The sequence below is a fragment of the Dreissena polymorpha genome, chromosome 1 (assembly GCF_020536995.1).
Source record: "Dreissena polymorpha isolate Duluth1 chromosome 1, UMN_Dpol_1.0, whole genome shotgun sequence".
NCBI lineage: Eukaryota > Metazoa > Mollusca > Bivalvia > Myida > Dreissenidae > Dreissena > Dreissena polymorpha.
The window spans coordinates 187,938,751-187,952,924 of record NC_068355.1 but is presented as its reverse complement, the minus strand read 5'-3'; the positions used below and the strand labels follow the sequence as shown (position 1 = coordinate 187,952,924).

The window sequence follows — 14,174 nt, the reverse complement described above, 5'->3', positions numbered from 1 at the left end:
AAATTTGACCCTGACCCGGGGGTCACAAAATTGAACATATGCTTATATAATGCCTATTTTGTGATAACTTAAAAAAAAATCTTGTCCATAACCATTAGGCCTAGGGCTACACAATTTGGTATGTAGTGACATTGTATAGTCCTCTACTTAGTTTGTTCAAATTATGCCCCAGGGGTCAACTTTGACCCTGCCCCGGGGGCCACAAAATCAATTATATGCTTATATAGTGCCTATTTTGTGAAAATTTTAAAACTCTTCTTGTCCTTAACCATAAGGCATAGGGCTACCAAATTTGGTATGTAGTGACATGTTATAGTTCTCTACCAAGTTTGTTCAAATTATGCCCCTTGGGTCAAATTTGACCCTGCCCGGGGTCACAAAACTGAACATACGCTTATATGGGGCCTATTTTGTGAAAACTTAAAAAATCTTGTTGTCCATAACCATTGGGCCTAGGGCTACCAAATTTGGTATGTAGTGACATCTAATAAACCTCTACCAAATTTGTTCAAATAATGCCTCTGGGGTCAACTTTGACCCTGCCCCAGGGGGTCACAAAATTGAATAAACGCTTTTAAAGCGCCTATTTTGTGAAATCTTTAAAAATCTTCTTGTCGAAAACCATTTGGACTATGGCTACCAAATTTGGTATGCAGTAACATCTTATAGTCCTCTACCAAGTTTGTTCAAATTATGCCCTTTGGGTCAAATTTGATCCTGACCCGCATGTCACAAAATTGAACATTAGATACGCTTATATCTTGCTTATTTTGTGAAAACTTTAAAAATATTCTTGTCCTTAACTCTAGGACCTAGGGCTAACACATTTTGTATGTAGTGAGATATAGTAGTCCTCTACAAAGTTTTCCCAAATTATGCCTCTGGGGTTAAATTTGACCCAGCCCAGAAGGTCACAAAAGTGTACATGTGCTTAAATAGGGCCTATATTTAAGTATTTGCACATGCAGAGAAATTTGTTTCAGCCTTTTTTTCAGCAGTGGAGGGATACAGGGCCATCATGGCCTTCTTGTTTAAATACTCAAAAAATGAAACCGTGTTCATGCTTGCATGAACACAGTTTATAAATGCTGTCAGAATTATAAAATATGCAATTACTATAAATACAAATGCCAGGGAAAAGTGCTTTTTGTACTTAAAAATTTGAATGAATATTACAATAATACATTCTGAATACTTTAGTATGTAATTAACAGTTTTGTCTGAGAAAATCACTAAATTTTATATATTTATTCAAATTCACATAAATCATATTTCAAAAACACATCATGACTTCAAATCCTTTCACACAATACTGAAAAAAATGCACAGTTTCTGATTGTTATTGATTCTTTATTAATTTATACATGTACCATTTTTTAATCTTGATGCATCCTCAATTGTATAATGCACATCTTAATCTGTTTTAACAATTATAATATAAAGATTAAGGCTGACTCAGTAAAATAATAATCCATGATTTCTGCAGTACTTGCAGACAAAATAGGAATACTGCTGTGATATTATCTATCTATCTAATGGGATATTAATTTGGCTTCAATAGAAAAAATCAAAGCATACACATGTATAAAATGTGTATGCATATATTAGTTAAACTTAAATTGATTGACCATCGATACAAAGATATTATAATATATGTATGTATATATATATCCTTGTAAAACTAAAAATTAAATATGTATGTTTCTATTACATCATTTAGGACTTTTATTTTCAGACAAAGTAGAGTGAAGCTTAAAACAGTATCCAATTGTAACAGTCAAATTTGGGAAAATCAACCTTATAATTATTTTCTGTGTTGGCCAATGTCATAATTGGTATAAAATGTATATTGAACTGGAAGTTTTCTTTATTTTAAATGATAACATTTGCTTGGTCAGCCATAATTGTCACAATCAAGTGGTCTTTTTACACTGTAGTTTTCTCACTGACTATGGGTTTGTTCTGAGAATGAGCCACACAAAGTATCGTTGGGGAGATGAGTTGTCAATTTTATGTTTATCAGTCTTTCATAATCCAGTATACCTGTAAAAAGGGAATTTGTAACTAATAATCACACAATATACACAATTAAAATTGTCTGCATTTAGATTTATTTAGTACTGCACATTAATCATTTTCCAAAAATATGTAGCAACATAACATTATATAATGCTGCAATACTAAAGTAATTTACTAATTAAAGGTCGCTGATGTGTAATGGATGTGGTGTCCACCTAATGATCTGGAGGTCACTGGTTTGATCCCCAGTGTGGGAGCATTCTTAAGAAATCTCCAAGAGACACCCAAGTACTGGTTCTAGGCCCAGGAAACGAACTCAAGAGCATTTCACATACATGTACGTAGTTAGTACTTTAAATTTAATCGAACTAAAAATGGGTTAAAACTAACAACTGAAACCCTTATTAATACATTTTATTTTGAATCAAGCAAATGTGCAAATTCATTAAAAAAAATAATGAGTAAAATTTAAAAATTCTACTTTAAAGTAATCATGATAATTTAGATCATTTTCAGAATATTTAATGATGATAATGATACAATTATATATTCCCTAAATGATAAAAATAAAACATGTAATGTTAATTTATGAAAAAAAACGTTTTAATTTTATCAATATCATGGTAATTACAACTAGATACAGGCAATTAGATCAGAAACGTGCATTAATTATATTAACCCATTCATGCCTAGTGTCCTGAAAAAAAGGACATTGCAAACAGCGTAGACCCAGATGAGACGCCACATAATGCGGCGTCTCATCTGGGTCTGCGCTGTTTGCTTAAAGAAATTTCTGTAAGAAATATTCTAAATATAGAAATAAATATACCAGACAGCCCTACTTTTGGAAATAAATTGATCCAATTTAGAAGGATGGGAGAGTCCACTGGGCATAAATGGGTTAATGAACAACCCAGACATTTGTAGTGATTTATGGTCACTATTTGATTAACGTTCTATACATGACCTGTCATAAAAGGTATTTTTTAGCTAGTACTACAATCGGCAATGATAGTCTGTATTGCATACATATTCCAACGTCTATTATCGATTCGCTTCCTCAAACTGAACAAATATTTAATGTTTACATCGCGAAACGTAATGCATCCAGTTTCACTTTCGGTTTGGTTGGTTTTGTAAACACCGTACTTTCATCTTAAAAATTGGATGATAGGGTGATTAAATAATAATGGAAAAGTAAATAACTTGGATAATAGGTCAAAATGCAACACAAATGAACGTTAATAGTGCTCTTAATATCAAAGTTTCGTTAAAAAGTTTGGCACTAGTTCAACGCGCATGTATACAGCCTCATAACAATAGACTGACAACCTTTTGGGTAGTTAAGTAGTAATACAAGGCAATATGGCGACCGTTAGCCACGAGGCCTATCTTACGGAGGAATCCGAGATAGCCGATGTATCACGATTGAAGTCAACCGATGATAACCGAAGCAATGGCTTTTGATTTCGTTATTATTACACAGAGCAAGCATGTTGTAATTTGTTAAATACATTTTAATCACCATATACCGTTAATAACATAATTTCGATAAAACAACCGTCACAATGTCGATTCACTTAATTGCGTCTGTCAGATCTTGTCCAGATTGTAACTTCATCATCGATGTACATCTGAAATAAAATACCAAAAAGCATCACTATTTGAAGACGGTGTTGTCGAGTGCAATGCATGTATGCATAACTAAAGAATCATAATCACACTTACAGGTCAGTTGTTGAATACTAGTATGAAGATTTTACAGCTGGACCTGACTGTAACTTTCTGATAAGTCTGGAGATGTTAAATGAATAACTGAAAAAAAAACTGAAATATTTACTCCCAAGATCATTAAGGTATTAATTCAATCATGTATTGCAGTAACCTTTCAGATCTGGGGCATAGTTGTAAAAATCGGTTGAGCTGTAAAGGAAATACATTTATTAATAGGGTAAAGCGTCTGGAATGCATTGTAATGATAAATTTTAAAGTGCGTGTATTTTCTTACAAGGCGTTTAAAAGTGATATTATGGGCATTTTTCACTGTTGATTTGAGCTGAAAAGAATTAACAGGCCAAAAGAGTTAGTTAAAATGTGGTAACTGTCCAATTATCTGCAACTCATCTTTCTTCTAATTGTTTATAAAAATATATATTATATTCGATATTTTACATGACTCACCCAGTCCTCTAAGCCAAAATGATACGTTCAACAAAATATAGCCCTTTTGTCGTATGAACAAATCTGCACTAACACTCAATTTTGATTCACATTGAAATCGAATCATTTTCATATTCAAATGCATTATTTTTCTATTTCCGGGATCTTGTTTTAGCATTATAGGATGTTGATGCTGCATTAACAAATATACGTGTATATGAAGTGAAAACACCAAAAATAAAAAAACGGCTGCGATATACACCTATAAATTGTTAGATGCCCATAATATCACTTTCAATAGGCTGAACAGTATTTAAGCCTGACAGACACAGAGGAAGCGCGTTATATCTGACTCGCAGAGGTCCCGGATTTGAATCCTGTGGATTTCATTCAACTATTTTACTTGACATTATAGTTATTGCAGAATACGCCACACATAACAGTATGTTTTGGTAAAACCATTTAACGACACTTTCAATACCAAACATACACAGAGATTTGACTGGAACAAGCACTTTTTAAAACAAGAATTTCAACGAGTACATAAAATACAGATTTTATGCTGCTTATGGCAGTGTAAAATACATCAGAATTACTTTTTTTATTAGCCTGTGTTCTTGTTTAAAAGTTCATTGTGTACTGCACGGTTATGCACGGTTATACTTCACGCAAAGTGAAATTTTGTCACCGATTTCAGACGTATTCAAGGATGTATTCACATACCTTAATTAAGATATCGGCACAAACTGCAAGAACACTTGTCTTTTATGCACTTAAGATGTTTTTCAACTATATTTCAATAACTGAGATATTTGAACAAATAAAGCTTTTAACAGTGTGTTAACATTCTTCAAGCCTAGAGCAAGACTGCCACTGATTTTTCGCAATATGTGGCTTAAGGGATAAAAGATCAAGCATACGAAACAAGAGAGAATGGCGTGAATGTAATGCATGCGTATCGTTGTGTATTTTTGTAATCTTGTTCTCCATCTGAAATTTAAATATAGGGAGATCATCGTATTTGCTAGTAAGGTAATTCGAAAATTTAACACTTATTCTTCCCAATCGGATCCGCATCCCATCCCTTACATGCCCATTCATTTTGTCCATAATATTCACATCACCCATCTTGTCTAGCATTCCAATTGTCACACTGGACATTGGTCGAATAATCATTAAAATCGTGTTATAATCATGCTTGCATATGAATTTCTGCAATATTAACATTCCATTATCTGTGGTTTTACCATTTAAATTACACTAATTTCAATGCCGAAATGATCGCATTATAATATTGGGGACGATTGAACTTTACCGGTACGCAACACTTAACATCAAACAGCTTACCCTAACCCTAACCCTTAACACCTAACACATAACAACTAACGCAACATCTTATAATCCATTTTATCCTATATACTTCCTTAGTATCGGGGGCTACAGCCCCCAAACCCTCGCTTTGTCGATAGTGGTAAACAACTGCGTACCGGTAAAGTTCAATCTTGCCTAATACTGCAACCTTTTAAAGCAATTTTCAAGCGTTTCTTTCTCCTATTGCAAACTTTTGTAATACTTTTAACGATCGATATGTTTTTTTTATTAATTTCAATAAAAGGGCATGTCATACGAATGCAGGCACCAGTACAAACATCCTTTTGGCAGCCATATTTCGACAAAGAATTTTTCGACAAAAGCCCCATATAACAGAAAACGCAAATTAAAAGTTCATTTTTTTAACTTAAAATGCAATTGACGTGATAAATATACTGCAGAAACATGTGGATATTAGAAAAAGGCACATAATACAAGCCTTAGATTTTTAAATAGCTTTTATTAAAGAAGAGAAGAAGAACTCTTTAGAAATTACGCACTACAGAGAGATACTCGATGTTTTAGTTGAATGTAACCTAAGATGGCGGCGTTTGACAAATCATTTAGTGAACGAACTTGACAAATACATTTTAGTAAGGAATATAAAACTCATAATGTAATGACAAAGGTGAATATGTGTTTATTACATCTATTTATATGAAATAGCTATATATTAACGATGGTCTGATTCATACAATTTCTATTTTTCAAACAAATGAATCGTAAACTGTACATTTTGTCAAGACAGATGAATGAGCTGCTCCCCTTTTCTTCAAGTATCGTTCGGTGTAGAAATGGACCTAATATCGATGATTTTGTTCACATTAAAGCGGGTATATACGATTTTTTATATGTGTTAAATTGTAATATATTGATAAAATATATTACAATACATAAAATGGGAAAGAAAAATTATACATTACTGATGTCATTAAAGCCCAATTTCATAAAATGCAGCAAAGACAAATTAGCGCCCCGAGCCGATTGTGACGTAGAGTAAAGTGGGTAGTTATCGCCCATTTAACATTGTTTTTGCATTTAATGTCACTAACTTGCGATTTATTCGCAATCAATTTGTACACTTAGGTTATTTTGCAGTTGAACGTTGCTGATATGCTTTCTATAGTCTTTTTGTGTTTGATGCAAGAATGCACTAACAAAAATACAAGGTGTATGGTGGCAGTTTTCGGACACTTCAGGTAGTTATCGTCCACTCTACAAGTTAAAAAAAATCTAATTTTTGTACTGAAATTGAAGATTTCTTTTATTCTTTTCTTTCACAAAATTTGTTTTGAACAAAATCACAAAGCAATTCAATGAAACATTGTACGATTGAGTTACAATCATCTTTTGCAGTGGAATGGGTAGTTGCAAACTTGCTCTGCGGGTATCTCTAAGATCATTGCGTCCCCTGTGCAGTTAATATGCCATTCGGATCCACAGGAAGTACAGCAAATCCACTCACTGGCAGCTCCCTCGTCGGATCGACAACCCGGTTCATTGCTGTCCAAGCTTCATGGGGGTTCTTTCAGGTAATTCAGTGTGCCGACTTTTAATTGCATTTATTCAATCTCTACCTGGGGTATTGTTTGGAAAGGGGTTTCAATCAAGAATTGTTTTCACCTCAAGGCAAAGTTCATTGCTTGTTACTTGATAACCGATGGATGCCATCCCAGTACGGTACTCAACCAATGCATTTTCTTCGGCTTCTGTCAGGACGGTGAAAGGGTCAAGTCTTGCTCTATGCCACAGGGTCCAGTAAAAAAAAAAAAAAATTGTTTATGTAAACAATTTTTTTTTTTTTTTTTACTGGACCCTGTGCTCTATGCTCTGGAGTTCGACCTGCGAGTTTGTCCATTAGAGTGGATTTAGGAATCCTGAACATTTCTGCTGCCTTCCGCTTCGACACAGCACCACTATTTGCCATAGCTATAGCAAGTTTTTAATAGGCATCTGAATAATGTTTGTCACTTTTTGATACTTGTAGTTGCTTTGTCATGATTCTGAAAAATAAAAGAAGCAATTTATACTTGGGGAATACTTACTTCAGTATGGGCGATATTTCCCGCAATTGACAATTCTAAGTGGCAGTTTTCGACCATCCCAGTAACCAGACAACGGTGATTTTGTTTGCATTAACGATTAACAGTCATTATATTAAGGATACAAACTATCATTTCTCACTATTTCAGCACCTAATAGCATTAAATAGATGTTTTATGACTAAAATGATTTGGTACCTACCTTATAGATGTTGATAAGATGCTCACATTAAAATACGATATGATTTTCAACGATTGAAAACAAAAAGCGCTGAATGGAACTTGTACAAGTCGTTCTTAGAAAATATGTGATATGTATGATGTCATCATAAATGACGTTATATTTAGCAACTACATAATAGAAATAACAATAATTTAAATGTGTCCGATAAATACCACAGGACGATATTACCCGACCATACTCTACATATTTTCCTACAATAACCGAAGCATTCGTCTTTGTATTAGGATCGCAGTTAGTGTTCCTGTGTCTTATGAAAAGATATCGTTGGGGGAATTCAAACAAACCGTTAAACTAAGTTTAGATTCACATCGTACATGTATGGTATACATGCTGGCAAATTCGTTTTCAATTTCAGAATTAAATATCTGGCTTATTTCGCATTTTTCAACACATGTTCTTCTTAACTTTTATTTTAATTTATATTGAAATATATATATAATAATTGTTTACACATTTTATATAAATTCATAAATATTTGACAAAATCGTATATACCCGCTTAAATCAATGCGTTGAAGGCAATGAAGTTTTTCGCCATTGCATAATCTTAGACGCAAATCATTTTTCAAAATTAGGTTATAGCTTTTTTTAATCACAAGTTAAAAATAAACACACTCAAATTTAGAAAGAGTGTGTTTTTTATGCAAAGATAACGATGAGTGTACATACTGTTTATCATCCTATTTTTTGTTATAGAGATAGCTTAGACGAATCAAAATAACGTAATGTCCCTTTTTTATAGACATTATGAAAGCATGGATAATGTTTCGTCATGGTTGGAAATCTGATTCGTGCATTATGGGGGTAAAAAAGGGAGATATGAAATGTTAATATATTTAACCAAACAACAATTACAGCAATCAACATAAATCACACTTATAGATTATATAAATACATACAAATATCAAATGCATTCATTAAATATATAGTAAATAATAACTAAGGCAATGAAAATTGCGACATAATAATGAGAAAAGTTTCAACAAAACAAATAAAAAAAAACTTAATGTGAAAAAGATAAAACAATAAAAGATGAAAATGTAAATTGACAAAAAGTAAAGAAGTATTATAGAACGAAAACAATTGAATATGATTTAATTGCTTTCAGTTACAGCGATTTTCCTCCTTCTTTATAAAGTACCGGTAAATGGTACTTTCCCAATCGAGCCAAAATTCCCAAATTCCCAATCGGCATCTGAAAAAATCCCAATCGGCGTACGGATTTTTTCTCAAAACAATCGAAAGTTTCGTAACAAAACACAACTTTCGGCGAGCGAACAAAGAAAATCTTATAGTTGTGTGTAACCACGCGCTTGATTAATTTCGGGTTTTATTATTCAGCGCGTTCAATCAATAGAGTCGTTACTGTTTCCGTTCTTTTGTCAGGCAGCCAGCGTACTGTTATTATGAAAAAAAAAACTAAAAAAGAGTCATCAGGCAAGTGGATCCCGTTTACTGACGCAGTTTGGTTTCAAGATTTCAAATAATCTTTGCACGACCAATCGGAACCGTCTATCACAGGACATATTGACAGCACTAATGATGCTGTGCAGAGAGGGATGCCAGCAACTGAGTGATGATCAAACATCAAAGATTGTTGAAATTTTCAAAAAAAATGAAAGAAAGAGACATTGCTTTATAAGAGATTAAAACAACTAGTAAATGATTGTGTGTGTTCTTTTTAATATTTTGTTATTTATAATATATAATAAGACCCAAACTTCACGACGCGATTTTCCCAATTTAAAGATTTCACAACTCGATTTTTCCCAATTTTGAGGTTTTCACGACTCAATTTTTCCCAATTGGACTGGTACGGGTACTTTTCCCAATTTGACGAGGAAAATCGCTGAGTTAATAGCACTTGACAAAAAGCATATACAACATACAGCTATATACCCTATTTTCACAATATGAGGCACCATTTCATGACAATTGGGCATAATACATGTTATGTTGACTATGCATACAAATAAATCTTCGGAACTACAATGATTGGTTTTTAACTTGTAATTTCAAGTAATGATGCAGCGGAAACAAAGAAGCTGATTAGACAGTGTGAATACACAGGCTTATCCGTGCCTTTGTTTTTCGCATGTATGACAATTTAAGTTGCTCATATCTTCAATTATGTAAATTAAAGCCACTAAATATTGTGCTTAAGTAAACAGAATAAAGGAATATCAAGAATGCAAAAGTTATCCTATTTACCTCTGATTTCGCTTGCCTGTGCCTTCTGATTTGAAGTTCTTCGCTCCATGAATACAGCTCTTTGTAATTTCTGACACTTTTATATTTTTAATGAAAGTTTCCATAAGGCATCTGCTTTAATCATCATTTTTGCTTGAACTAGGTTTACAAAACTGTACACAATTTGAATGCTGGTACAGTTCAATGTTGCCTATATATGCACCATAAGTGGATAATTTTTCCCCAACGGTTAATGACACGGCCATTTTCAGAGAACTGAACGAGTGCTTGTATGAAACGATCAATTGTCAAATAATTATCAAATTAGTTGTGTAACTCAATTTCTAAGAAATACCTTTGACGACTGCCGTCATTGAATTTCATAATATCGATGCCGCACCTCATAAAAAACAGTTTTTTACACTTTCCTTAGGATCGTCGACTAATTAAAGAATCAACTTAGAAACCGTATTACATGAAAGGAAGCCGAAACATATGAAGAATGTGTGCACTTTTATGAGCTTTAACAAATTAATTACTGATCAACAGCACTGAATGACAATTCTATACTTTATTAAGCTGTAGGACTAGACAATCCCCAAAGGAAAGGCTATACATACACAGCCTCCGACTAGCCAATACAGTCTAGCAGTACGGGCCGTATGACTAGACAGTATAGGCTACATGTAGTTGTTCCGGGCCGCATGGTTAGCCACTGCTTTTCTTTAAATATCGTCTGGTGACCTAGTGTGGAATGGACCTAATATCAACAATTTTTTACAAAGTTGTTCGCCAGGGCAAAATCTTAGACGTAACTCATGTTTCTAAAATGCAAGATTGAAATAAACACAACCCACTGACATTTAGAGTGTGTATTTTAGCAAAGGTATAAATGAGTGTGTACTGTTTGTCATCCTATTTATGTTATAGAGATAACTTCGACGACCAAAAATGACGAAATGTCCCTTTTAGACGTTCTGAAAGCATAGAAAATATGTTGAAAATGGTATATAATGAGATTCAATCAAAATAAAATAAAATTTTCAATAACCACTAAAATTTTATATGAACATTGTTGGAATATTGATGATACCTATAACACTAAGAATATAATTTCACGATGCACATTCCCTTTTGACAACTTTTATCTTTTTGACAAATGATATACAACTTCAAAATACGTAAGCTTATTGGTGAACATAAATACAAAATAAATCTGCGAGCAATACTTTTTACCGTACGTCTTCAATTATTATTCAGATTGATTATAAGATGTTGTCCACACTTTTGCGTACATTTTTTCGTATTTTGCATCGATGGCCTTATAGGACGGGGTCAGAAATATCCACAAAGAAACATTGTTTTCTTTCATCAAAGCCAGATTTACCATCAAATTATGCAATCCAACCATTCCAGAACACTACGTAAATTCACCGAATCCAACCTATAAACAGACAGAAACTGCAATTCATCAGTTTGCAATTGTCCCTTTTTTGACAAGTGTTAAGGGTTGTGAATTTTCTATGGAGCTTTAACTGCCGACAAAGGAAACTACATGTATTTACCTGTTCACACAATGTGACAGTTGTGTTATAATTAACTCGCCTTGAACTAGTACACAACAGTTGTCAGCCTGTAGTGTATGCTGATTATTAGGTGAAAGCAATAAGATAAACAAAGTGTGTTTTAACCTTTTCAGCCAGTCATGTTAACTATTTGTTCACTTATAATGTACTTTGTAACAGGTATCTCAATTTTGAATTCAATATGTTTCAACATTTTGCAATGTATTTATATCATAGTGTGAACTTATTTTTCATTGGAACGTTAATTGTTTATATAGTATGTTGAAACTGAATGTACAATCTTGTCAAGATTTTTTATTTTATGTTCAATCACTAAGTTTCAAAAAGCATAGATGCCAGTACATGCACATTCATTATTAAACACGAGTTCTAGATAATTATACTTAAAGTAAAGGGAAGTAATTGAGAGGAATCGTGTACAGTATAATAAAGAAGAATTGAGTAGTATCCCTTCTGTCGCAACGGTTGTTCATGCACAAATTGGCAGTTTTATTCTGTATTTTATTGTAAAATGCACATATTAATTGCTTATTTAATTATATATTTGGATTTAAATAAAGTGAGATATGCTGAATTTACGTTTTCATAATTTTCATAATTATGCGCTGGACACATTAAAGTATGAAAAGAAACATAGTTTATTACCTTGAAAGCTACGTCAGTAGCGTCGCTGATAGCTGCAATATTCATGGCATTGAATAGCCAAGGAACTCACACAATACTAGTATTTTTCTGAAGCTTCATTTTTAATGCATTTTACAATTCTAAATATTACACTTGCCTTACTTCTACATCCTATATCTCTGATTTGCCTTGTAAAGCAGACATAGCGACATATGTGATTGAGATAATTGTTATTTAATTTCAGTTTTATAATAAGATATAATTAGCCTTTAATAAAACTTTGAAATATTTTGGGGGTTATGATCAATGCACTCTCCCCGCACCCTCCCCACCCAAAAAAATCAGGTACATGTAAGTTGATTTTAATTAGATGTTTTTCGCACATAAATTGAAAATCTGATAGGGTGTTTGATGACTTAACAGGTATAAAGGCATTAATAATACATGCATGTATTCACAGAGTTTTGTTAACCTTGTTGGGAAATAATTAATGAGCTAATTATTTTTTCAATTTTTAATAAACAGTTGATGTACAGAGGACACTTTGGCAAGCAAGGGGCTCAAGCATTGTAGGCTAGAGAAATAGAACTTGAGCCAGATGCTGGACATTTCTTGACCTCCCTCCTGTCTAGGTAGAAGTGACTGTTAATGGAATAGTTATATAGTTACCAGCAGAATTGTTACTCAAGCCGAACACTTGAAACTATACTGGCCCCATCCTGTTTAGGTGGAAGTGACAGTGGTTGGGATAGATATCTAGTGAGCAGCAGCCACGAAATTCAAGCCAAACACTGGACCTGTATTGGCCTCTAACCTGTTGAGTTGGAAGTGACAGTTGTTGTCTAATGAGCAGCAAAAATAGAACTCAAGCCAAACCCTGGACATGTACTGACCTCCCTCATGTTGAGTTTGAAGTGAAAATGGTTGTCTAGTGGGCAGTAGAAATAAAAAAATCAAGCCATACACTGAACCTGAACTGACCTCTTTCTTGTTTGGGTGGAAGTGACTGTTCCTCGGATAGTTGTCAAGTCAAGAATTACAAGCCAAGACGTGTCAGGTAAGATTACATTGATATCAATAACAGCCACATTCTTAGTGGCATGTAGTCCAATCACAGATTGCGTGTTCAACTGAGGTACAAATGCTATTTTGGTCAGTCATTGTCTGGTGTCAAATTTGTGTTGCCTGTCATTTCAAGTATAATTGTTTGACATCTTAATTGAAGCCACAGGAAAGAAGTTAAAAAAAACTGGAAGAGTGTCAGTCATTACCCAATTAAGAAGAAATCCATATTTGATACTGTCTGTAAACTGTTGTCAATTATTGTTTAAAATTGTAATTTTAGATAAGTTTTCATTGCAGTCAATATTAAGTTGTTCTTAGCAATTATCAAGTCATTATCAAGCCAGTTATTTATAACTTGTATCAATTAAGTAAACTTATTTTAAATTATGTGATTTTCATAAATGTCATTAATAAGCCTCTAACCTTAAAGCATGTTTATAACATGTACTTTTTTTAGTTCATGTCTAAAAGTATATAAATTATGTATTTCAGTTTTATAAAGACATATTAAACTTTTAAAATTCAATAAAGTGAATTTACTTATAATTGACCAGTCGCCAAAGTATCGATCCCTCCGCCCACATTCTTCGATCAGCCAATCAGATATCGTTTTTCACACACCCCTCAGCAACGCTTATCTGGCCGCCATTTTGTCCGACAAACAAAGCGTATCGTACATATGGAATGAACATAATTTTTAAGAGTTTACACAGATTTTATATCAAATGCATGATCATTACTGTTCGATCATTATTCAAAATTGTAGGTGCTATACATACTTTATAAAAGGTTATTATTTTATCTTTATTTCTTGAACATATGAACGAGTTATGAGAAAACAAACACAATAAATAGTGTAACCACACCAGTTGTG

The 14,174-nt window shown here is 33.2% G+C and overlaps 1 long non-coding RNA gene across 1 annotated transcript; it reads left to right on the top strand.

Moving 5' to 3' along the window:
- Positions 1-6,085: 6,085 nt before the first annotated feature.
- Positions 6,086-13,276, top strand: LOC127864299 (uncharacterized). The gene is made up of 3 exons (XR_008041689.1): positions 6,086-6,178; positions 6,907-7,082; positions 12,761-13,276. It is a non-coding gene; the product is annotated as an uncharacterized LOC127864299 (long non-coding RNA).
- Positions 13,277-14,174: the final 898 nt, after the last annotated feature.